Source organism: Oncorhynchus clarkii, chromosome 20 (assembly GCF_045791955.1).
Source record: "Oncorhynchus clarkii lewisi isolate Uvic-CL-2024 chromosome 20, UVic_Ocla_1.0, whole genome shotgun sequence".
NCBI lineage: Eukaryota > Metazoa > Chordata > Actinopteri > Salmoniformes > Salmonidae > Oncorhynchus > Oncorhynchus clarkii.
The window spans coordinates 42,953,245-42,980,816 of NC_092166.1; the positions used below are offsets into that span (position 1 = coordinate 42,953,245).

The 27,572-nt window shown below is 43.2% G+C and overlaps 1 pseudogene; it reads left to right on the forward strand.

The window, feature by feature from the left end:
- Window positions 1-27,572, forward strand: LOC139377092 (C-Jun-amino-terminal kinase-interacting protein 1-like; annotated as a pseudogene).

Consider the following 27,572-nt stretch of genomic DNA (forward strand, 5'->3'; position numbering starts at 1 on the left):
ATGGGGAGGGTCCGGGTGGGCATCTACCCTCGGTGGCGGCTCCGGTTCTGGACGCAGCCCCCCCCTCCTTATGCTGATCCCTCCGCCTATGTTGAAACGGACCGTGGATCATCGCCGGAGGCTCTGGACTGCGGATCATCGCCGGAGGCCCCAGACTGGGAACCATCGCTGGAGACCCGGGACTGGGGACCGTCGCTGGAGACCCGGGACTGGGGACCGTCGCTGGAGACCCGGGACTGGGGACCGTCGCTGGAGACCCCGGGACTGGGGACCGTCGCTGGAGACCCCGGGACTGGGGACCGTCGCTGGAGACCCCGGGACTGGGGACCGTCGCTGGAGACCCCGGGACTGGGGACCGTCGCTGGAGACCCCGGGACTGGGGACCGTCGCTGGAGACCCCGGGACTGGGGACCGTCGTTGGAGGTCCCGGACTGGGGACCGTCGTTGGAGGTCCCGGACTGCGGCCCGTCGTTGGAGGTTCCGGACTGGGTACTGTCGCCGGAAGCTCTGACCTGGGAACTGTCGCCGGAAGCTCTGGACTGTGGAGGCGAACTGGAGGCCTGATGCGTGGGACTGGTACTGGTGGTACTGGGCTGTTGACACGCACCTCAGGGCGAGTGGGGAGAGGAGGCATAGGATGTACTGGACTGTGGATGTGCACTGGAGACTGAATGCGTGGGACCGGTACAGGTGGTGATGACATGCACCTCAGGGTGAGTGCGGGGAGGAGACACAGAACGTACTGGACTGTGGAGGCGCACTGGAGGTCTGATGCATGGTGCCGGCACTGGTGGTACGCACCTCAGGGCGAGTGAGGAGAGGAGGCACAGGATGTACTGGACTGTGGAGGCGCACTGGAGATCTGGAGTGTAGAGCTGGCACAATGCGTCCTGACTGGATGCTCACTTGAGCCCGGCAAGTGCGGGGCACTAGCACAGGACGCACTTGGCTTTGCAGACGTACTGGAGACCCAGTACGCAGAGCCGGTGCAGGATATCCCGGTCCAAGGAGGTGTACTGGAGACCAGGAGCGCTGAGCCGGCACCATCCGTGTCCTGGCTGGATACCCATTCTAGCCCGGCAAATGCGAGGAGCTGGAATAGAGCGCACCAGGCTACATCATGGGTGAGCTCAACATTGATCTAAATAATTGAGTTAACATCTCAAGACATCAGTCAAAGTTGCCTCAATATATCCACATCATTTTCTTTGTCTTTGTCAAAAAACTGGTGATTGGCCAATGCAATGCAAGGCATCAAGATCATCATATAGTAAGTAGTCTGGGAGATCATGCAATAGGTAGATAACAGGAAATCAGATAAAGTACAGACAGGGAATAGGCAAAAGGCGTCGTTAGTGAGGCAGGCGTAAATCACGGGACAAACAGCGCTCTGAAAGACGTGTGTCACAAAATGAAAAATATTCTCACAGTGATGGGGTGCAAAGAACTCTTTATTTTTTACTTACTCCTGATAACTACATGCTCTGCTTAAGGGCACACTACCGCAACCGTCCCAATCTGTTACATTTATTAACAGTATGCTAGATTATTATTTGTACGCAAATGTGTATACTGTGTATACAATAATGTTGACGTACACTGTAAAGGGGTTACTGTAATATTCACAGTAATTTACTTGCCATTAACTGCCTCTACTGTAATATCAGAGCAACTACACACAATACAATACTGTCAAATTGACTGTATTATACTGTAAAATAGTTAATGCATTTGTAATTGGAATTCATGAATAGATTAATTCAATTCATTAAGGGGAGATGGGTTTGTATTTTACTGTAATTATACATGATTGGTGCAAGCAGGTTGGCGGCTGGTAGGTAAGGTGTTTACATATTAATTACAGCATATCAGTGAATAAGTATTTAGCCTTGCACTAGCCTTGGCTTGTGTGAGCCGGAACGGCTCATAGGAGCAGGAGCCTATCTCCTGTTTCTGTAGAATGATGTAGCTTGGTTTACAAGTACACCCCCTGGACAGGATGCTAGCATATCGCAGGGCCTTGGGTCCACTGGGTCCCATTTTTACAGACTTTGGGAGTTTGATCCCCGGCTGTATTATACCAATCTTCCAATCTCAGGGCGGACATTCAAACCACAAGACCACTGAGTTGGTCAATATTTTGTTTTTTTATATCCCTTGCACTTCTAGAGGCCCAATGCAGACGTTCTTCTATCAATATCAAATCCTTTCTGGGTACAAATTAAGTACCTTACTGTAATAGATTTCCATTAAAATGGAAATCCCCCAAAAATGTGAAGCAAAAAAAAATTTAAAGCAAGAATTTTGCTAGGACCTTCTGGGAGTGATCTGAGTGGGATGTGAAAACTGAAAACTTGCTGTTATTGACAGAGAGATTTTGAACTGTTTTTGGTCTATAAACCAATTTACAGCATGGTGATGTCACCATGGTAAGCCGAAACTCCGGTGTAGAGTGCAACTAATATCAATCAGCAACTATCAGGAAATACCACTGATAACATTTACACTTTTTACAGTGTTAGTTTCACCAGCTGTACAATAATATACAAAACACATCAAACACAGAATTTTGACAGCATTGGGATTTTAGCAAAGGGTTCCAAACCGGCAGTGACTAAACGGCAACATACTAAAAGGACATGGCAAAATGCTCAACCATGACTTGCTGGCACTCCAATCTGTCCCCTATACATTTTAAATTGATGAGGCACTCCTATCAGTTAAACTGGTACTGCACTCTGACTAACAGATGCAACAAATATAGCCATTTTGAAGGCACGTCTCAAAATATGTAAATGAGCCAGAAACAATAATATCATGCAAAAGTATTGTATTTTGTGGGGTGGAATTACAATATTATTAAAAATACAATTATTTCCCTGTCCACAACATTTTACAGTATGGTGTATGTGTGTGTACCTTCAGTTATTTCCAGCACCTCAGAGAAAGAGTAATGTTGAGCTCTACAAGTAGTGGCATTCATGTCCATCAATCCATTTATGTAGATACTGTCAGTAAACAAACTACTGCTATGAATAGTGTCTGCCTTGATCTCTCCATTTGGCTCTTTCCCGCTCTATTTTTCTCTCCCTGATATAAGTGGCTCAGCGTCGGCAGTGACAGTGTGCAAGCTGATGTCAGATCAGCCTCTAATCCCCCATCCCCCCTATTTTCTCCTTCCTCCATTCCTCTCTCTACCTTCTCATCTTGTTCCATTTTCTCTCTCTCTCAATCTTTGTCTCCCTTTGTGTGTCTCTGCTTATATCTTCCGTTGCCTTTCGCTCTCTCTGGACTGACTGACGTGAGTATTGTCCAATCCCTGCAGGGCTGTGTGAGGCGGGGCTACAATAGTGTGGTGGGGAAGGCAGAGCTGGGTGCTGTCGGCCAGCTCCAGGCCGAGATGCTCCATTTGGATCTGATTGACGGGGCCGATGGTTACCGTGACGACAAGGAGTCATCCAAGGAGTCATCTTCCACAGCACCCTTGCCAATAACCGAGGACCCGCCTCTAGTAACCATGGATATATACCGCCCTAAGAGACCCACAACCCTTAACCTTTTCCCCATGGTGCCACACACTCAGGTGAGTCCAAATGAACCCTCCGTTATCCCTTCAGTACTCTTCCCATCCTTTCGCTGGCTGACTGCACTCACTGTCCCCTTTTATTTCTTTGTTTTTAACCTCTGTTTGTGACAGCTGAGTGAATACTGAGAGCTGGAAGGATGGAAGAATGAAATTATAGATTTATATGTATAAGAATGTGAGGATAAAGCTGAAATTCTTTACTGTATCTAGCCTATATGTGTGTATAAAATCAGTGGGGAAAACCTGTGATATCACCCCCAGACACCATGTCTGTTTTTCTCTGTGAGTGTGTTATGCTGGTCAAAACAATGGCTGGGATTGTCAGGAGATAGAGTGTGTTTTTGGTACCCATCTCCTTTTGTGTCTGACAACTGTGTATATGTGTGACTGAGGCTTGTGACTGTGCATCAGTGGTGGTTGGTGCCATTCAATGTCATTCATATTCCATTCCCCCAGCTCAATGTAACATCGATAGGTTTGGCTACTATATTATACAACATTTTTCCCTATAATCTAGCCCAGTGGTTTCCAACCTTTTTTGGGTACAGGTGTGATTACTAGATTAGGTGTAAATTGGACAAAAATTTGGTTTAAAATCAATATTTTTTGTCTATGTCATTTAATAGCAAATAATTATGATTTATTACTATAATAACACTCATGTACACTTAACATGCAAGCAGTAAAATTAGATTAAAAAAACAGATAAAGATACATCTAATGGAACAGCGGGTACTGTGAAGTAACAAACATAGGCAAAGACACTAACATATGCACTATGCACACACGTAAACACAGATTTTGTGTTGTGGATATGTGGTAGTAGAGTAGGGGACTAAGGGCACACACTTAATACAGTGCCTAGCAAAAGTGGTGCGTGCATATGTATTCACCCCCTTTGCTCAAATGCCCCTGAATAAGATCTGGTGCAACCAATTACCTTCAGAAGTCACATAATTAGTTAAATAAAGTCCAGCTGTGTGCAATCTAAGTGTCACATGATTTCAGTATATATACATACCTGTTCTGAAAGGCCCCAGAGTCTGCAACATCACTAAGCAAGGGGCACCACTAAGCAAGCGGCACCATGAAGACCAAGGAGCTTTCCAAACAGGTCAGGGACAAAGTTGTGGAGAAGTACCGATCAGGGTTGGGTTATAAAAAAAGATCAGAAACTTTGAACATCCCACAGAGCACCATTAAATCCATTAATAAGAAAATGGAAAGAATATGGCACCACAACAAACCTGCCAAGAGAGGGCCGCCCACCAAAACCCCAAGACCAGGCAAGGAAGGCATTAATAACCTCTTGAAGCTAGGGGGCACTATTTTTATGTTTGGAAAAATAACGTATCAAATCAAATGTATTTATATAGCCCTTCGTACATCAGCTGATATCTCAAAGTGCTGTACAGAAACCCAGCCTAAAACCCCAAACAGCAAGCAATGCAGGTGTAGAAGCACGGTGGCTAGGAAAAACTCCCTAGAAAGGCCAAAACCTAGGAAGAAACCTAGAGAGGAACCAGGCTATGTGGGGGTTTCCAATGTAAATGGCCTATTTCTCTGGACCAGATGCTAGAATATGCATATAGTTGACAGATTAGGATAGAAAACCACTCTAAAGTTTCCAAAACTGTCAAAATATTGTCTGTGAGTATAACAGAACTGAAATTGCAGGCAAAACCCTGAGAAATCAAATCAGGAATTGGCTTCTATTTTGAAAACTCCATGTTCCATAGCCACCCATTGCTCCATTTAAAGGGATATCAACCAGATTCATGTTCCTATTGCTTCCTCAAGGTGTCAACAGTCTTCAGACATAGTTTCAGGCTTTTATTTTGAAAAATGAGTCAGAAAGATAACATCGCTTCAGGTGGTCACATGAGTTTTGCTCGCGCAACAGAGTTCGGACACCCATTTCCTTTCCCTCTCCTACTGAACAAGACCGTTGTGGTTGATATATTAAAAATTATATTTTAAAAACAACCTGAGGATTGATTATAAAAAATGTTTGACATGTTTCTGTGGACATTACGGATATTATTTGGAATTTTCATCTGCGTTGTCGTGACCGCTGTTTCCTGTGGATTTCTAAACATAACGTGCCAAACAAACAGAGGTATTTTGGATATAACAAATAATCTTTATGGAACAAAAGGAACATTTAATGTGTAACTGGGAGTCTCGTGAATGAAAACATCTGAAGATCATCAAAGGTAAACGATTAATTTGGTTGCTTTTCTGATTTTCGTGACCAAGCTACCTGATGCTAAGTGTACTAATGTTTTGTCATGCGATCGATAAACTTACACAAACGCTTGGATTTCTTTCGCTGTAAAGCAGAAATTCAAAATCTGAGAAGATAGGTGGATTAACAAAAGGCTAAGCTGTGTTTTGCAATATTGCACTTGTGATTTCATGAATATAAATATTTGTAGTCATATTTTTGGACTGTGGCGTTATGCTATTCAGTGGTTGCTGATGACAATTATCCATCTTAAGGGATGGGTAGCATCAAGAAGTTAATTAATCAGAGAGGCAACAAAGAGACCAAGATAACACTGAAGGAGCTGCAAAGCTCCACAGCGGAGATTGGAGTATCTGTCCATAGGACCACTTTAAGCAGTACACTCATAAGAGCTGGGCTTTACGGAAGAGTGGCCAGAAAAAAGCAATTGCTTAAAAAATATATATAAGGCATGTGGGTGACTACCCAAACATATGGAAGAAGGTACTCTGTTCAGATGAGACTACAATTGAGCTTTTTGGCCATCAAGGAAAACGCTATGTCTGGTGCAAACACAACACCTCATCACCCCAAGAACACCATCCCCACAGTGAAGCATGGTGGTGGCAGCATCATGTTGTGGGGATGTTTTCATCGGCAGTGACTGGGAAACTGGTCATAATTGAAGGAATTATGGATGCTGCTAAATACAGGGAAATTCTTGAGGGAAACCTGTTTCAGTCTTCCAGAGATTTGATACTGGAACAGAGATTCACCTTCCAGCAGGACCCTAAGCATCCTGCTGAAGCAACACTTGAGTGGTTTAAGGGAAACATTTAAATGTCTTGGAATGTCTTAATCAAAGCCCAGATCTCAATCCAATTGAGAATCTGTGGTAAGACATAAAGATTGCTGTACACCAGCGGAACCTATCCAACTTGGAGGAGCTGTAGCAGTTTTACCTTGAAGAATGGGCAAAACTCCCAGTGGCTAGATGTGCCAAGCTTATAGAGACATACCCCAAGATACATGCAGCTGTAATTGCTGCAAAAGTTGGCTCTACAAAGTATTGACTTTGGTGGGGTAAATAGTTATGCACGATCAAGTTCTGTTTTTTTTGTCTTATTTAGTTTGTTTTACAATAAAAAATATTTTGCATCTTCAAATTGGTAGGCATGTGTGGCGGTTAATTTCTGCATTACCAAATAAGGAGAAACAAACTTCATACACCGGTCAGAGTTGTACATAAGCTTCCGGGTTAGCATTATCACCTCAGTCATCGGCTTCATCAATAAATACACCGATGTCGTCCCCACAGTACAGTACCAGTCAAACATTTGTACTATTTTCTACATTGTAGAATAATAGTGAAGACATCAAAACTATGAAATAACACATATGGAATCATGTACTAACCAAAAAAGTGTTCAAAATCAAAATATATTTTATATTCTTCAAAATAGCCACCTTTGCCTTGATGACAGCTTTGCACACTCTTGGAATTCTCTCAATCAGCTTCACCTAGAATGCTTCTCCAACAGTCTTGAAGGAGTTCCCACATATGCTGAGCACTTGTTGGCTGCTTTTCCTTCAATCTGCGGTCCATCTCGTCCCAAACCATCTCGATTTGGTTGAGGTCGGTGGATTGTGAAGGCCAGGTCATCTGATGCAGCAGATCTCTCCTTCTTGGTAAAATAGCCCTTACAGGTTGTTGGGTCATTGTCCTGTTGAAAAACAAATGATAGTCCCACTAAGCCCAAACCAGATTGGATGGCATATCGCTGCAGAATGCTGTGGTAGCCATGTTGTTTAAGTGTGCCTTGAATTCTAAATAAATCTATTAATTATTACTAAACGGCAGTACTGTAGTAGCTATTACTAATGTGTAATGTCTGCTTCCAACTCACACCCTCAAACACCTAGATCCCCTAAACGCAGCTCACTCTCCAGATACCAATCACCTGTATTCTAATCACCTGTTCACACACCTGTATGTCATTATCACACACTATTTAGTTCAGTTCTTTGCCCCCCATCACTGTGAGGTATTGTTTGCTTTGTGACACGTCTTTCGGAGCTCTGTTTTTCTCCGTGATGTACTCCTCCTGTGTGTGATAGTTTTTGCCTATTCCCTGCCTGTACTTTAGCCTATTGGATTTCCTGTTATCTACCTGCATGATCTCCCGGATTACGTTAGTAGCCATATCCCTGCCTGTACTGTTGCCCTTTTGGACCCCCTCTATGACCTTCTGCCTGCCCCTGGACCCAGCTACCTGATCCTCCTGTGGTCATTTGCAAAACACCTGACACCTGCTGCGCCCTGAAACCAGCTTTCTGTCGCCCCTCATGTTCAATAGAGGAAGTTTAGTTTAGAACAAATTATTATTTACAACAAGATGGAGCTAAAACTGTCCAGTTTGAGTGTTTTTTGCTGCTCATTCTAGTCGCTAGCTGCAGCAAACTGAAAAAAGGAGCAACCCAGGGATTTGTGTGCTTCGGGGACCGTTAACAGAATGTGACTGGCAGAATGGGTCTTGTCTGTGGAGGATGAGAGATGCAGTAGGTATCTCGGATAGGGGGTTAGTGAGGCCTAAGAGGGTTTTATAAATAAGCATCAACCAGTGGGTCTTGTGACGGGTATACAAAGATGACCAGTTTTCAGAGGAGTATAGAGTGCAGTGATGTGTCCTATAAGGAGCATTGGTGGCAAATCTGATGGCCGAATGATAAAGGACATCTAGCCGCTCGATAGCACCCTTACCTCCCGATCTATAAATTACGTCTCTGTAGTCTAGTATGGGTAGGATGGTCATCTGAACCAGGGTTAGTTTGGCAGCTGGGGTGAAAGTTGAGCTATTACGATAGATGTAACCTTAGCCTGCGGCTTTGATATGTGCGGAGAGAAGGATAGTATACCATCTAGCCATACTCCCAAGTACTTGTATGAGGTGACAACCTCAAGCTCTAAACCCTCAGAAGTAGTAGGGGCATTCTTCTTACCAAACCACATTTACCTTTGTTTTGGAGCTATTCAGAACAAGGTTAAGGGCAGAGAAAGCTTGTTGGGACACTAAGAAAGCTTTGTATTGAAATCTAAGAAAGATTAACTATCTTAAATCAAGGCAATATGTGCTTGTTTTTTGTCTGACAAGATAGATATTCTAACCAGACAGTTTTTATGTTGGAGCATTTAACTTGTTTCAAGCTTTTTTGTACTTAATATTCTTAATAAAATAATATAACTTGTTACTGAGATTGTATTACTGGTTCTGAGTAACTTAATGCTCAAAACTAGAATTATCAGAATTATAAAGCTGATCAACACGGACAAGTACAAAACTGCTTTGTCAGAATTTCTTATTTCAAGCATCTTAACCTTTTCATCTCTTCACATATTAAGAACAGATAACGACCAAATGGAATTCACTGTTTTATTGTCAATCTTACACACAGCACAGAAATCATGTAGACAAAATACAGTACAGAACAAAGACAGTACCCTTTTCATATCTGGGGAACACACTATGAGTCATTTGAACTGTTGTACAAATACTATTACATCCCCAAGATGGTATTTGACCTGTACATAAGTTTGGCTCTTGTTGCTAATTGTGTAGTAATTCGCATCCACAAACTCAGTGGCCTGTACAAGGTGTGGGACCTCAACTTGATAAGCAATGACGTATTCTATCAAAGCATATAGTTTAAAATGGTTGATATTCCAAACAATAAAGCCTAGAATTATCAAGAAATATGTTTTTGACCAGTCCAAATTCTGGCATATCACCATTCAGTACTTTGGCAAAGTTCATGGACTTCTGAGTTATGTATTTTATTGGACCCAGCCACGTTTCATCTTCAATGCCCTTGCTGATGGAAGGAGGTTTTCACTCAAAATCTCACGATACATGGCCCCATTCATTCTTTCCTTTACACGGATCAGTCGTCCTGGTCCCTTTGCAGAAAAACAGCCCCAAAGTATGATGTTTCCAGATCCATGCTTCACAGTAGGTATGGTGTTCTTTGGATGCAACTCAGCATTCTTTGTCCTCCAAACACGACGAGCTGAGTTTTTACCAAAAAGTTATATTTTGGTTTCATCTGACATTCTCCCAATCTTCTTCTGGATCATCCAAATGCTCTCTAGCAAACTTCAGACGGGCCTGGACATGTACTGGCTTAAGCAGGGGGACACGTCTGGCACTGCAGGATTTGAGTCCCTGGCAGCGTAGTGTGTTACTGATGGTAGGCTTTGTTACTTTGGTCCCAGCTCTCTGCAGGTCAATCACTAGGTCCCCCCGTGTGGTTCTGGGATTTTTGCTCACCATTCTTGTGATAATTTTGACCCCACGGGGTGAGATCTTGCGTGGAGCCCCAGATTGAGGGAGATTATCAGTGGTCTTGTATGTCTTCCATTTCCTAATAATTGCTCCCACAGTTGATTTCTTCAAACCAAGCTGCTTACCTATTGCAGATTCAGTCTTCCTAGCCTGGTGCAGTTCTACAATTTTGTTTCTGTTGTCCTTTGACAGCTCTTTGGTCTTGGCCATAGTGGAGTTTGGAGTGTGACTGTTTGAGGTTGTGGACAGGTGTCTTTCATACTGATAACAAGTTCAAACCGGTGCCATTAATACAGGTAACGAGTGGAGGACAGAGGAGCCTCTTACAGAAGAACTTACAGGTCTGTGAGAGACAGCAATCTTGCTTGTTTGTAGATGACCAAATACTTATTTTCTACCATAATTTGCAAATACATTCATAAAAAATCCTACAATGTGATTTTCTGGATTTTTTTCTTTCACTTTGTCTGTCATATTTGAAGTCTACCTATGATGAAAATTTTACAGGCCTCTCTCATATTTTTAAGTGGAAGAACTTGCACAATTGGTGGCTGACAAAATTATTTTTTGCCCCACTGGAAGCAGGAGCTGCTTTCAGGAACTAAATTGGCTGCTTGTTGAGGCTAGGGTGTCCCAGATTAGACTAGGTTTGGTTTACAGGAGTATTTATGGTCCTGCGCCCAGATATCTAAGTGATTTCCTCGTGTTAGGGATGCACACAATCACAGCACCAGATCAGGTGTTGCTGATGTGTGTGCTTATACAGGATTAGGAGTAATGCTGGGAAAGGTACTTTCCTGTATACTGGAGCCTCATAATGGAATGAGTTGCCTCTGCCAATAAAAACAACGTCCTCTCTGGACAGCTTTAAAAAGAAAGTAAAAATATGTTTGATGTCTTCTGTGCCCATATGAATAACCCCTATGATGTAACTGGAATTATTAGATAGATGTTCTTCTTCTATGTTTTTGTTTTATTATTTCACTGCCATACTGTGTTCCATCTTGTCTCAAGAGGACCACAATGGAAATAAGTCCCAGACTTTTTTATGTGTTATCCTCAATGATTTTATTCATGTGCATGTATGGCTTTTAAGTTTTATGTGTGCTTGTTTTTTAAAATGGTCAAATTAATAAACTAAACTAAACAATGCTCTAACCACTAGGCTACCTGCCACCCCACTTGTACTATGTACTTTTATTGTAATTTCAACTGCAATCGAGGTAATTTGGCTATGCTATTTGATCAGTGATAACACAGTAAGCCCTTTCCACTCACAGCCCGTTATCCAGTATCCCGGTTGAAAATGGCAGATTTTGTTATTGATAAGGGCATGAATTGGAATGCAGTTAACATGCTATCAAAGCTCAGGTTCTCCGCTTCACAGCGCTGTATAGGTTTTGACTGACAGGCGTTTAAAAATTGAGCAGCGTGCACATAAAGATGTTCGCTAATTGGGCTACTTTTGCACATTTGTGGTTGTATGAGTGAGGGGAATGCTGTAAAGCAAGAGGAGTGGATGTGTTCTGAAAGATGAGGATTTTAATAAATAATTTAATAAAAACCACAAACCTGTGAGTCCAAATGTGCACTTCACTTGAATGTACTCATGACTCCATTATATGCGCACCAAAATGACAATATGTTTACCTTTTGAAAGCTTAACATTATAAAATCTTATTTTCTAACTTGTTGGCAATATAATAACCTGTCAAATGATGCCCGCCTGACCCAGACTACAATTTACAAAGGAACGTTTTTGGAATGTATGATAGTGGAAATGCGGGACTGTGTTCCAAACAAAAAACAATACAAGTGTACTTGCTTCAGATCCTCAATGGTAAAGCTAGGAGAGCAACATTTTTTATATTTCTTTGTTATAAAAGTGCATTTAAATTACTTAGGAACTGTGCACGGTTTGGAGAGGTGTGTGACCACTTGTAGACCACAGTTAGACCTCCAACTCAAACTGTAATTTTTTTATCTTGCACCTACTCCAAAATGTAAATTTATATTCTTATTATGTTACTGAATGTATCCAGAGTATTTTTAATTTCGTTATTGATTTAGCGTATATGCTTGGAGTCAGGAAGCAGGTGCAGAAGGTGAGTTTAATAAACATGAACAAGTTAGATAAAACAGGAGAAGCGTGCGTACTGAATATGAACACCACCAATACTGCCTGATGACTGAGGCTACTGAGGGCTAAATAAAGGGAGAGTAATCAAGGTGATGCTGATGAGGACCAGGTGCACATAATGATGGTGCCCGGACCAGTAGTTAGTAGACCGGCCATTTTGAGCGCCTCAGATGGGGAGCGGGAGTACGTGTGACAGTACCCACCCATCCTGACTCGCGGCTCCAGCTGCAGGACGACGCCGGCCAGGAGTACGGCCCTGAGGGCGAGGAGATGGAAATCCCGGAAGATGTTGGGGTCCAAGATGTCGGTCACCGGGACACAACAGTGCTCCTCTGGACCGTGCCCCTCCCAGTCCACCAGGTACTGAAGCCGACCCCCAGGACGTTGGGAGTCCAATAGGGACCTAGGAGGGAAACATGAAAAGAAGGTGAGATCCAGTAGTTGGTGGGGAGTTGTAACAGATATGTTACTTTGTTGACCCTCCAGAGGACCTTGAAGGGCCCCACAAACTGGGGGCTCAGCTTCCAGAAAGACAGGCGGAGCAGGAGGTTCCTTGGTGCAGAGCCAGACACGATCACCAGGGAGGAACATGGGAGCCTCACTGCGGTGGCAATCCACTCATTAATCACCAGCTGGGTATTCTGTGTGCAAGGAGTTTTAAATATTTGTTTTATTTCTGCTGGAGCATCATGTGGGCAGCATTAAAAATTTCCTCTGTGCCAGAACCACTCGTTCCCCTGCAGGGGCTTTGGTCAGGCTCGGGGTCCACGGGGCCAGGACCCAGGACGCACTGGAAGGGAGTGTTTTCTATTTTTGTTTTGGAGGTGATGTTTGGTCTGGGTGTCAGAACCAGAGCTACCTGGGAGGCCTTAGTCGGTTTGTCAGATTCCCATGCCTCTGCGGGTTCGATGGGTTCCCCTGCCTAAGCTGGCTCGACAGGTTTCCATAGGCTTCCATGCCTCAGCTGGGTTTGATAGGCTCCCATGCCTCAGCAGGGTTCGATATGCTTCAGCTAGGTGAACAGGTGCCTGAACCTGGGAGGTCTCATCAGGCTCTCACACCTCAGCCGGTTTGTCAGGTTTCTGTGCCTTAGCGGAGGCAACCGGTCTGCTCCTGATCCCTGGGAAGCCAAACGCACGGGGGGGGGGGGTATTGTCACGTGTGCTCTCTCTCCGGCGCTCTAGGCCCCCATGCTCCTGCACCTCAGCTGGATCGACAGGTTCCCGCACCTTAGCATAGGTGACGGTCTGCTCCTGATCATCATCTTGGTCGGCGTCCTGCGGCTCGAGCCGCATGTCGGGGAGGGGGTACTGTCACTTGTGCTCCCTCTCTGGCCTCTAGGTCACCAGACTGCTCGTTATGACGCACACCGGTCACCATCGTTACGCGCATTATGACACTCACCAGGACTCCAACACCTCCTTGATTACCTACCCTATATATATATATATATATATATATATATATATATATATATATATATATATATATATATATATATATATATATATATACTGCTCAAAAAAATAAAGGGAACACTAAAATAACACATCCTAGATCTGAATGAATGAAATATTCTTATTAAATACTTTTTTCTTGACATAGTTGAATGTGCCGACAACAAAATCACACAAAAATGATCAATGGAAATCAAATTTATCAACCCATGGAGGTCTTGATTTGGAGTTACACTCAAAATTAAAGTGGAAAACCACACTACAGGCTGATCCAACTTTGATGTAATGTCCTTAAAACAAGTCCAAATGAGGCTCAGTAGTGTGTGTGGCCTCCACGTGCCTGTATGAGTGCCCTACAACGCCTGGGCATGCTCCTGATGAGGTGGCGGATGGTCTCCTGAGGGATCTCCTCCCAGACCTGGACTAAAGCATCTGCCAACTCCTGGACAGTCTGTGGTGCAACGTTGGTGGATGGAGCGAGACATGATGTCCCAGATGTGCTCAATTGGATTCAGGTCTGGGGAACGGGCGGACCAGTCCATAGCATCAATGCCTTTCTCTTGCAGGAACTGCTGACTCACTCCAGCCACATGAGGTCTAGCATTGTCTTGCATTAGGAGGAACCCAGGGCCAACCACACCAGCATATGGTCTCACAAGGGGTCTGAGGATCTCATCTCGGTACCTAATGGCAGTCAGGCTACCTCTGGTGAGCACATGGAGGGCTGTGCGGCCCCCCAAAGAAATGCCACCCCACACCATGACTGACCCACCGCAAAACTGGTCATGCTGGAGGATGTTGCAGGCAGCAGAACGTTCTCCATGGCGTCTCCAGACTGTCACGTCTATCACGTGCTCAGTGTGAACCTGCTTTCATCTGTGAAGAGCACAGGGTGCCAGTGGCCAATTTGCCAATCTTGGTGTTCTCTGGCAAATGCCAAACGTCCTGCACGGTGTTGGGCTGTAAGCACAACCCCCACCTGTGGACGTCGGGCCCTCATACCACCCTCATGGAGTCTGTTTCTGACCATTTGAGCAGAAACATGCACATTTGTGGCCTGCTGGAGGTCATTTTGCAGGGCTCTGGCAGTGCTCCTCCTGCTCCTCCTTGCACAAAGGCGGAGGTAGCAGTCCTGCTGCTGGGTTGTTGCCCTCCTACGGCCTCCACGTCTCCTAATGTACTGGCCTGTCTCCTGGTAGCACCTCCATGCTCTGGACACTACGCTGACAGACACAGCAAACCTTCTTGCCACAGCTCGCATTGATGTGCCATCCTGGATGAGCTGCACAGCTGAGCAACTTGTGTGGGTTGTAGACTCCATCTCATGCTACCACTAGAGTGAAAGCACCGCCAGCATTCAAAAGTGACCAAAACATCAGCCAGGAAGCATAGGAACTGAGAAGTGGTCTGTGGTCCCCACCTGCAGAACCACTCCTTTATTGGGGGTGTCTTGCTAAATGCCTATAATTTCCACCTGTTGTCTATTCCATTTGCACAACAGCATGTGAAATGTATTGTCAATCAGTGTTGCTTCCTAAGTGGACAGTTTGATTTCACAGAAGTGTGATTGACTTGGAGTTACATTGTGTTGTTTAAGTGTTCCCTTTATTTTTTGAGCAGTGTATATCTCACTCCCTTTGGTTCCTTACCCAGGCGTCATTGTTTCTGTTTCATGTCTGTGCGTTGTTCATTTTTGTATTGTTTTCATTTATTTATTTATTTATTCCCTCCCTGGACTTGCTTCCCGTTGTTACACGCAGTCTCCTCCATTCCTCTCAATCACCTGACCCATGCCCACACCTGTTCACCTTCACTATTGCCAGGCATCCTACATGTCTGGCTACACACAGATTCCAATAATCTTTCAATATATAGCCATAATGTGACATTTGAAATGTCTATTCCTTTGGAACTTTTGTGAGTAATGTTTATTTTTGTTAATCTATTTCACTGGCTTTGGCAATGTAAACATTATCAAGGCACAAGGTGAGACCCAAATGCAGACACAGGAGGCAGATGGTTGGAGTCTTACAATGTTTATTAAAAACCAGATCAGAGTCCAGGAGGAACAGAGTGGCAGACAGGCTCATGGTCAAGGCAGGCAAAATGGTCAGGCAGGCACAAAGTCCAGAAATAGGCAAGGGTCAAAACCAGGAGGACTAGAAAAAGAAGAATGCAAATGGCAGGAGAACTGGGAAAACGCTGGTCGACATGGAAACATACAAGACGAACTGGCACAGAGAGACAGGGATAAATACACTGGGGAAAACAAGCGACACCTGGAGCGGGTGGAGACAATAACGAGGAAAGGTGAAACTGATCAGGGTGTGACAAACATGTTTTCCATGGCAATAAAACACTTTGAATTGAATTGAGAAAGAGACAAAGTCAGAGACAGAGACATAGACATTCAGAACATTCTACCCCAAACCAGAGAAGTGAGATGAGTGGGGGTTCTGCCTGTATGACAGGGGAGCTGTTGGCCCCCATCCTACAGTATCAGCCCCCAGGCTTCTGAAAACAATCCCCCTCTGTGAATGTGGGTGTGTTTCACAAGCTTGGAAAAGGGACCTACGGGTCCCTTTAAATGCACACCATGGAGCGCAGACAAAATAATCCCTGGTCATTCAACATAATAAAAGCTTTGTGTGTATGAAAGAGAGTGAGTGAGAGAGAGAGAAAGAGATTGTGCACATTGACTTTGTGAATTCAAATCTCACATTTTTCCGTGTCATTCTCTCTCGCTTCATCTCTCCATCTTTTTTTTTACCATTCTCTCTTGAATTGTATCTCTTTTTCCAACTCTCAGGACACATTAAACAACAACTCATTTGGTAAGAAGTACAGCTGGCAGGAGAAGGTCTCGCGCACATCCTCCCCCCTCAAAACAGGTGAGCTGCTTTACAGGAGACTGCTGGCTCATACCACCAGTTTAATCTTTTAGGGGGTTGCTGATTTAGCTGATTTAGTAGATATAATTAGGCAACACAGCAATGACTGCAGAATCAACTACTGCCACTAAAACTATATACATATTTCCTATTATCCATTGTAACATTGTCCAAAAAATTTTGTGATGACTTTCAGTGGCTCATTAGCGTCAGTGACAATGCCAGTGTAGCCTAGGCTAGCCATATTGAACAGTCTGCTGTGGCTAGCAGCCCAGGGCTACTACAGGTCATACATAAAATGGCCTCTATGAACTATATTTAAAACTAGCAGAGTGTGTTGAGTTACAGACTAGCACCGCAGATTCAGATGTTAAAAAGATGAACGATGCTGCACAACTTTTAAGCCTCTATTAGCCTAGCTGTCACTAAATGTCTATGGAAAGAAAGGATAACAGAATTAAATAAAAAATGGGTTACTCTTTATTCTTGGAACACATAGGGCTAGTACACACAAACCACTATTTTGAAGTTACATCTGTCTCTCTAATAAATATATATATATATATATATATATATATATATATATATATATATATATATATATGTATCTGCTTTAGGTCCACTAGTCCCAATATGGTTTTGTGCTTTATATTGCAGTTTTCTTGATCAGATATCTCTTGAAAATATATTTATGCATTCCAATGGCACTTCCTGGTAAAATAATCTATATTGGCCAACTACATACACTCTGGGATGCATTTGTCTCCTTATAATGACAATATATGTTGTGTTCATTGCTTCCCACCCCAAGTCATTAGTAATGGTTGTAATTATACATTAATTCATAAAAAGCTTTAAATACATTGCTCTCAAAGTGTGTATTAGTGTCCTCTGATAGCAGTGACAGCATGGTGAATAGCTAGTATCCCCGCAAGGCTCTAATTGCTTTTGACAGTGGATTATGACATACTAGGTCAATCACATTCTATTTGCTGCCCACTGAATATGATGAGTAATGGGGGATTAGCATGGATCCCAATGTTACCTAACCAACTAGACATTTCAGAATTTGTGTGTTTGTCTGTGCATGTTGATCTGTATGTTATGTGTGTGTTGTCTATGTGTACTGTATGTGAACTGCTGCATATGTTTCCATCTGGGTTTTCATCTATGTGCTCTTGTGTGTATTTTGTATGTTAATGTGCACATGTGTGTCTGTGTATGTATGTCTGCATGTTTGCTTGTCTCTGTCTGTGCACCTGCATGTCTGTATGCCTGTATCTTGTTTGAATGTCTGTGTGTCTGCATATGCTTGGGTCTGTGTCTCTCCCCCAGGTGGGCTGACCTCTCCCCATGAGCACAGCTGTCTGAGAGACGAGGACAAGCTGCAGCAGGGAGGTGGGACAGAGACCAAGGACCGGGGCACATCCACTGACGCTCCCTGCAAACACAAACACACCTTTGGACACACCCACAGTTCCACAGCGGGGACACGCTCCAAACTGCAGGAGAAGCCCCCAGCAACCCCGCCTCCTCAAAACTACACACCCGCACCTCTGGGCCCCTTAGGAAATGGCGAGGGGGGTACACACAGAGAGATGATTCGCTATCACACAGACGTATGCCTAGAACCCACCGAGGAGATCTATCTGACTCCTGTGCACCGTTCCGAGCAGGACCGCCCATTCCTGTCCCAGCAGCCAAAGCACGGACGCATGTCAATCAGCTCTGACACAGAGGGCCCGCCCCCTTACCAGCCTCTGCCCGAGCAGACCAACCTCTGCATTTGTGAGGAGGTTGAGGTGTATGTGCCCCCTCCCTCCTACGCCTCCTGTGTGGAGGCTCTCCTCACCCCTCCCTCTACTGTCCCCCCCACGGAACCCCCAGCCTTAACCCTGAACCTCAGCCTGAGGGAAGGAGGAGCAGGGGCGGTGGTGAGGGCAGGGGAATGGGTGGAGTATGTAGATGCCGAGGATGAGACATTTGGGGGAGAGGGGGAGGCTGAGGATAAGAGGGTAAGGGATGTGGTAGGCAGGCGGTATTTGGGACGTGGCGGCTGTGGTGCCCCCCCGAGGAATTTAATGAGCTCAGAAGCAAATGGTCTGTCTTACGACTCTGTGAAGTACACACTCGTCGTGGACGAGCACGCGCAGCTCGAACTGGTGAGTCTGCGGCAGTGTTACCAATGTTACAGCGATGACAGCGACTCTGCGACCGTCTACAACAACTGCATCTCGTCTCCGTATGAGTCGGCCATAGTGGAGGAGTATGAGGAGGAAGAGGAAGAAGAGAAAGAGGACGAGAAGGAGAGAGTGAGAGTGGGAATGGTGAGGATGGTGAGCCACCGCCTGTCTGTCAGAGGACTACACCCCAGAGGCGAACCTGCACTTCTCTAAGAGGTTCCTCAACATCTTCATGAACGGACGGTCACGATCCTCCAGTAGGTACCACCACTGAACCACAAGGACACCATCTTGTGTTCAGACACTGCAGTTTCTTACGTTAGGCTTAAAGGGCAACTCCATCATTTTTCAACCTCATTTTCATTATCTCCAGCACAACACCAGTGTCAACATTTGTGAAAATGGCACATTTCTACGTTTTGTAGAAACAAATATAAAGTTCAAAAGTTCTACCCGATGACGCCATCAAAAGTTACAACATTTTAATCCTTAAGAGTCTATTGACTCACTCGTGTGTCAATCCAAGTAACATAATTAAACAAATCTCCATTAAAATCCTTCAGAGATATCTTTTTTCACAGCCTATAACGTTGTCACATCATAGTCAACATAGCTACTAGAACTAACATGTTAGTAAACCTGCTACAATCATACAGTACAGTGTACAATCAGCAGCAAGCAGTTTAGCAGTTACACCTGCGGACCCCGGTGGCAAAAAAATTATAAAACTATAAGCTTACCTTGTAAGAGTTCCAGTGTTGGAAAGCCATAGCCAGCTATCTAATATAGCATCCTTCTCTGTTAGACCAGGGTGTTTGAGTAGGCTTAACTAGCTAGCTGCGTTAGACTCTAGCTAAGTAAGTGAAAGAGAAAAACATATCACGAAATATAGCTAGCTCTCTCTCTCTCTCTACTCCCTTCATTCTGGAATACATTAATTTGTTCAAAACTGTTCAACTATTGTCTTTCTCTCTCTTTGAGTCAACTACTCAACACATTTTATAGACTGCAGTGCTAGCTAGCTGTAGCTTATGCTTTCAGTACTAGATTATCTGATTATTCGATTGGGTGAACAACATGTCAGTGCATGCTGCAAGAACTAGATTGTCATATTTACGGTGTAAGTCTATGGAAGGGGGTGAGAACCAAGAGTCTCTAGGTTATGTATTGAAGTCAATGTATCCAGAGGAGGACAGAAGCTATCTGCTACACTGTGGTGCTACCCTACAGAGTGCTACTGAGGCTACTGTAGACCTTCATTGCAAAACAGTGTGTATTAATAAATTATTTGGTGACGTGAATATATTTCGTATAGTTTTATCTGAAAAGGATAACTTTTTTCATGCATAAAAATGTGTCTGAAATTCACTGATGAGGAGTCCCCTTCCTCCTCAGAGGAGTTTTAGTGGCAGGAGCCTTTTGCATCTGCGGTGGAAGGTGGCAGAACTTCTCAAGAAATCTTCTGTAGCTTCCGAACGGTCGGAGTGTCCGTTTTGCTCTACAACATCCACAAGTGTCACGGAACTCGTCTGAATGTAACCCATATAAATGAATGGAAGTATGGCGGTAGTTTTGTGCAAACAAAAATAAGGGGTTAAATATGTGTCCAAAAAACACATATTTCCTGAGCTTTCTTATCTCCTAGATAAAGGACAGACACTTCAAAATATTTTTTTCCATTTATGAATGTGTTATTCAAGGTGTTTCTATGGGCTATAGTCAATATTTTATAAAATAATTTTGTACGTATTTTTATACCTAAAGGAAGCCCAAAATTCAAAAGCTAAATGATTCATGGTATGACCACTTTAAAACAATTCCATGTTAGCTTAGTAGACCCCTGGTGCTGGAGATGATTTTTACTCAGGACACTGTCATTCCTTATATAATATGAATGTATTCAATGAAACGGCTCACTTGAACTTGGATAAATATTTTAGCTTCTGCTCAAAAGATGCAGAGTACAGTATATCTTGTTTGCCTCAATAATCACATTTGCCAACACTAGTGCTACGCCCCCCAAAAAAGTGCCACAATTTCATAATGGTGTTATCTTTTAGTGTAGGCAAGTCAGTTAAGAACAAATTCATGTTTACAATGACAGCCTTCTGGGGAACAGTGGGTTAACTGACTTGTTCAGGGGCAGGATATGGTAGCCTAGTGGGTTGCAAGTTCAAATCCCCGAGCTGACAAGGTACAAATCTGTCGTTTTGCCCCTGAACAGGCAGTTAACCCACTGTTCCTAGGCTGTCATTGGAAATAAGAATTTGTTCTTCACTGACTTGCCTAAATAAAGGTAAAACAAACATGCATACCCTAGCTTCTGGGCCTGAGTAACAGGCAGTTTACTTTGGGCACGCTTTTCATCCGGAAGTCAAAATACTGTCCCCTACCCAAGAGAGGATAAAGCCCAGAAACACTTTATGTGCACTATGTCATACATCATTTTATCCGCAACAATTCAGTCTGATAGAGACACCTCAGGTGGGAAATCTGTTGCCAATTAGATGGAAGCCTAGCTCATGTCATATATTCAGGGAAGCATTACATTTCAAATAACAGCTGCATTCTGTGCATAAATTAGCCTGAAAATCAGGAATGAATGACAACAATATTGCAAGTCACACCAATGTAAAATTCCCCTTAAAGTCAGCTGACCTGCAGCTCTGGTTCTGCTAAATTTGTGAAATTGTGGATAATTAAATGTTTTCTGCATCAGAACCACCATGAGATCACCATGAATTGAATTTCAGTATATTCAAAAATATGATGCACCCAAATCCTATTTACAGTATTTTTGAATTTAAACTTTTTTTTAGGCAGGGTGGAGTCCCATTGAGACCAAGGTCTCTTTTAAAAGGGAACTCTGAATGACGAACACATAGGCAATCTAGGCAGCATAGGAAATATACAAAGAAAATACTGAACAAAATCATAAGAAACAACCACATTCCTCAGTGAAGAGGTCCTCAACCAACAATCTGAATTGCCCGAAAGACACCAATGCATCCAATTATGGAATATTCTGAAGATTGTTTCATAAATGAGGAGCAAAGAAACTAAAATCTGTTTTACTTAAATTTGGTTTAAGAAGGAATTTCAAGACTGGGACCAGGTATGGTATCTCACATTTCTATATGTTAGTGAGTTAGGTAATGCTGGAGTTTTTGCAAAACAGAATCAGCCTATGCGTCGTCAGAGGCCCAGCCTACTTGTTGATAGAGAAAACCTGTCACCCCTGATAAAAAGAAGTGTGCTCTGGTAAACCGCATCTAACAGGATAAATAAAGTGCCAACTGCTTTCATGAAGATGATGTCACCATAGTTCAAATCAAATCAAATCAAATTTTATTTGTCACATACACATGGTTAGCAGATGTTAATGCGAGTGTAGCGAAATGCTTGTGCTTCTAGTTCCGACAATGCAGTAATAACCAACAAGTAATCTAACTAACAATTCCAAAACTACTGTCTTGTACACAGTGTAAGGGGATAAAGAATATGTACATAAGGATATATGAATGAGTGAAGGTACAGAGCAGCATAGGCAAGATACAGTAGATGGTATCGAGTACAGTATATACATATGAGATGAGTATGTAAACAAAGTGGCATAGTTAAAGTGGCTAGTGATACATGTATTACATAAGGATACAGTCGATGATATAGAGTACAGTATATACGTATGCATATGAGATGAATAATGTAGGGTAAGTAACATTATATAAGGTAGCATTGTTTAAAGTGGCTAGTGATATATTTACATCATTTCCCATCAATTCCCATTATTAAAGTGGCTGGAGTTGAGTCAGTGTGTTGGCAGCAGCCACTCAGTGTTAGTGGTGGCTGTTTTTCAGTCTCTCGGTCCCAGCTTTGATGCACCTGTACTGACCTCGCCTTCTGGATGATAGCGGGGTGAACAGGCAGTGGCTCGGGTGGTTGATGTCCTTGATGATCTTTATGGCCTTCCTGTGACATCGGGTGGTGTAGGTGTCCTGGAGGGCAGGTAGTTTGCCCCCGGTGATGCGTTGTGCAGACCTCACTACCCTCTGGAGAGCCTTACGGTTGTGGGCGGAGCAGTTGCCGTACCAGGCGGTGATACAGCCCGACAGGATGCTCTCGATTGTGCATCTGTAGAAGTTTGTGAGTGCTTTTGGTGACAAGCCGAATTTCTTTAGCCTCCTGAGGTTAAAGAGGCGCTGCTGTGCCTTCTTCACAAACTGTCTGTGTGGGTGGACCAATTCAGTTTGTCCGTTATGTGTACGCCGAGGAACTTAAAACTTACTACCCTCTCCACTACTGTCCCGTAGATGTGGATAGGGGGGTGCTCTCTCTGCTGTTTCCTGAAGTTTACAATCATCTCCTTTGTTTTGTTGACGTTGAGTGTGAGGTTATTTTCCTGACACCACACTCCAAGGTCCCTCATTTCCTCCCTGTAGGCCGTCTCGTCGTTGTTGGTAATCAAGCCTACCACTGTAGTGTCGTCCGCAAACTTGATGATTGAGTTGGAGGCGTGCATGGCCATGCAGTCATGGGTGAACAGGGAGTATAGGAGAGGGCTCAGAACGCAAATCAAATCAAATTTATTTATATAGCCCTTCGTACATCAGCTGATATCTCAAAGTGCTGTACAGAAACCCAGCCTAAAACCCAAACAGCAAGCAATGCAGGTGTAGAAGCACGGTGGCTAGGAAAAACTACCTAGAAAGGCCAAAACCTAGGAAGAAACCTAGAGAGGAACCAGGCTATGTGGGGTGGCCAGTCCTCTTCTGGCTGTGCCGGGTGGAGATTACAACATGACATGGCCAAGATGTTCAAATGTTCATAAATGACCAGCATGGTCGAATAATAATAATAAGGCAGAACAGTTGAAACTGGAGCAGCAGCACGGCCAGGTGGACTGGGGACAGCAAGGAGTCATCATGTCAGGTAGTCCTGGGGCATGGTCCTAGGGCTCAGGTCCTCCGAGAGAGAGAAAGAGAGAAGGAGAGAATTAGAGAACGCACACTTAGATTCACACAGGACACCGAATAGGACAGGAGAAGTACTCCAGATATAACAAACTGACCCTAGCCCCCCCGACACATAAACTACTGCAGCATAAAAGGCCAGCGTACGTAGAGTTCCACATGTTTAAATATTGAAACTCACCAAAACAATACAGAAACAAACAAAACGTGAAGTAATGGTGTGCTCACAGGCACAACACAAAAACAAGATCCCACAAACAACAGGTGTGAAAAGGCTGCCTAAATATGATCCCCAATCAGAGACAACGATAGACAGCAGCCTCTGATTGGGAACCATACCAGGCCAACAAAGAAATAGAAAACATAGATTTCCCACCCTAGTCACACCCTGACCTAACCAAATAGAGAATTAAAAGGATCTCTAAGGTCAGGGAGTGACAGTGACTGGGTGTATTAATGCACAATCCAAAGTGTAATTAATAACTTCACCATGCTCAAAGGGATATTCAATGTCTGCTTTTTTTTTACTAATCTACCAATATGTGCTCTTCTTTGTGAGGCATTGGAAAACCTCCCTGGTCTTTGTGGTTGAATCTGTGTTCTAAATTCATTGCTCGACTAAGATAGATAACTTAGATAACTAGATAACTTTATGTATGGGGTACAAAGATGAGATACTCCTTCAAAAATCATGTTAAACACCATTATTGCACAGAAGTCCATGCAACCTATGTGACTTGTTAAGGACATTTTTTATCCTGTACTTAGGCTTGCCATAACAAAGGGTTTGAATACTTACTGACTTCTTTCAGCTTTAAATGTTTAATTAATTTGTAAAAAAAATTAAAACATTTTCCACTTTGACATCATGGGGTATTTTGTGTAGGCCAGTGACCCAAAATCTAAATTGAATCAATCAGGCAGTAGCATAACATAATATGGAAAATGTCAAGTTGTGTGATTCCTTTCATAAGGCACTGTATTTAGCTAGATATAGTATCATTCCCCTTTTAATATGTGGTATCATAGCTGGCCTGGCTTGCTAACAGCAGAAGTGACCGTGTCGGATCAAATCTATCATATTGTTGAAATGCATTGGAAGTTGGGACCAACTTTATGGAAGCCCATTTTAACTCCTATTTGCCGAGCTAAATGTGCGTGCGTTGCACTTTGACTTGACAGCAAATGTCCACATGATAAGTAAGTAATCCACACCCAACCATACCCAAGTCGTAACAAACTAACTTACAAAACTCAGTTTTGGACAAGACTGCCTTTTTAACCAAAATTATCCGATTTACACTTTGTAGTCAATTTTGACACTGTAATTAATGTTTCTAACTCATATCTATGCCACATAAGCCATTTAAACCCAGAGAAGTGTGGTTCTAAGGGGCAGTTGACCTTTAAGTCCTGTTTGCTTCCAACATTTTTCAAGACTATTTAGCCCTCTGGTGGGTATTGTCATTGGTATAAATTAAACGTAATATCTTTACTCTACACATTTTACTAATGTACAGCTTGTGTTAGATTACTTTTCATTTCAAATGTATTTTATCCATTAATAAAGACATTTTAATACAGTATGGTCATTTCTTATTAAAATGAGAAAATAAAGTATTCCTGAACTGCCTACATCTAAAATTAGTAACTTAATCAAGCCAATCATGATTGAGTTAATATAATCTATATGTGTATTAATTATAGTATAATCAATGTGTCAAATTACAAATTACATTCTGTGGCCCAAACATAGGTATTTATAATGTACTGTCTTGCACATTACTGTACTCTACTCTACTGTACAATAAATTTGAGTATAGTTCAGTACAGTATAGAAAAGTAGAGAAGAGTTCAGTACAGTAGAGTGGAGTTCAGTACAGTCTGTACTCTATTGTACTATACCATATGTTTTTTCTAGAGTATAGTTCAGTGCAGTACAGTACAAAATAGTTCAGGCAGTATAGTTCAGTAGAGTATAGTACAGTAGAGTACGGTACTCAAGTGAACTATACTCTACTATAGTGAACTATATTGCATTGTACTCTACTGTACTGAACTATACAGTATCGTACTCTACTGTACAGTAAACTCGAGTAAAGTATAGTTCAGTACAGTACAGGAAAGTAGAGTACAGTACAGTAGAGAATAGTTCACTTCAGTACAGTACTCTACTGAACTTTAAGGTACTGAACTATTTTCTACTGTACTGAACTATACACTGCTTGAGTTTACTGTCCTCGAGTTTCTTAAAATTAATTCGGTTTATACAATAAATATGTGTTATTAATTACCAGCCTTGCTATTTTCAATATTCCCAATACTTCATTGGGCCAAGAGTAGAGAACCTAGACACAGCTGTCTGGCATCTAACTCTTTTGAAACAGTGACAACATGACATCAACTGATCTGCTAGTTAATTTTTGTGGGCTTTTGGTTGCAAGCAAATGTTTTAGCATCCTGTAGGTAGCGTTTTAAGAAATCCAGCTCTAAATTCTGCCTGTTGGTTGCAGTTGGCCCGGTACACCCAGTTTATTAGGTACACCACCCCGTTCACGAAAATGGCTCGCTCCTAGACAGTTAGTCACATGGCTTGCTACATAAAGCAGTCAGACAAGCATTGAGTCATTCAGTTAATGTTCTATTGAATGTTAGAATGGGCAAAACGAGTGACCTAAGCTACCTTGAGCATAGTATGATTGTCGGTGTCAGACTCGCCGGTTCCAGTATCTCAGAAAAAGCCCTGCTGGGCTTTTTACATACAACAGTGTCCATAGTTTACCGAGAATAATGCGACAAACTAAAAACATCCAGTTAGCGGCAGTGCTGTGGGCTAAAACTCCTCGTTGATGATAGAGGTCGAAGGAGAATGGCAAGAATCGTTCAAGCTAACATGTGGGCCAAAGGCAAATAACAGCACAGTACAACAGTGGTGTTCAGAACGGCATCTCGGTACACACAATCGTCAGTCCTTGTCACGGATGGGCTATTGCAGCAGACAACCACACCACATCGGGTTCCACTACAATCAGCTAAAAACAAGAAGTGGCACCAGTGGGCACGCGATCACCAACACTTGACAATTGATGCAATGAATGTTGCATCATGCTGTTGCATCATGCTGTGGGCAGTGTCGAGACTTGGCGTAAGTAGCATGAGCCCATGGCCCCATCCTGCCTGGTGTCAACGGTAAAGGCTGGTAGCGGTGGTGCAATGGTGTGTGAAATGTTTTCGTGGCACACGTTCGGTCTTTTGATACCAATTGAGCAACGTTTCCATGCCACAAAGAATTAAGGCTGTTCTGGAGGCAAATCAAATTGTATTCGTCACATACACATGGTTAGCAGATGTTAATGCCAGTGTAGCGAAATGCTTGTGCTTCTAGTTCCGACAATGCAGTAATAACCATCGAGTAATTTAACCTAACAATTTCTCAACAGCCACCTTATACACAAAGGGGGCTCCGACCCGGTGCAGGATGGGTGTACCTAATAAACTGACAACTGAGTGTATGCTTCTGTAGAGAGTTGTTATACCTGTCAGGTAAGGAACTGAATGATTGAATAACCTTTGTTTATCTACCCCCCCCCCCCCTCTCTGTTCTCCCCTCTTGTCTCTTCTACAGGAAGAGTTGTACTATAAGGAATTTGTAGATTACTCCTGTCCAACAGAGGATATTTACCTGGAATAGCACCCGCCCCAACTTCCCCCACAACCCTGTACATTACAGATTATCATAACATAAAGTTGCATGACGGAGAAAACATTTCTAAGAAAT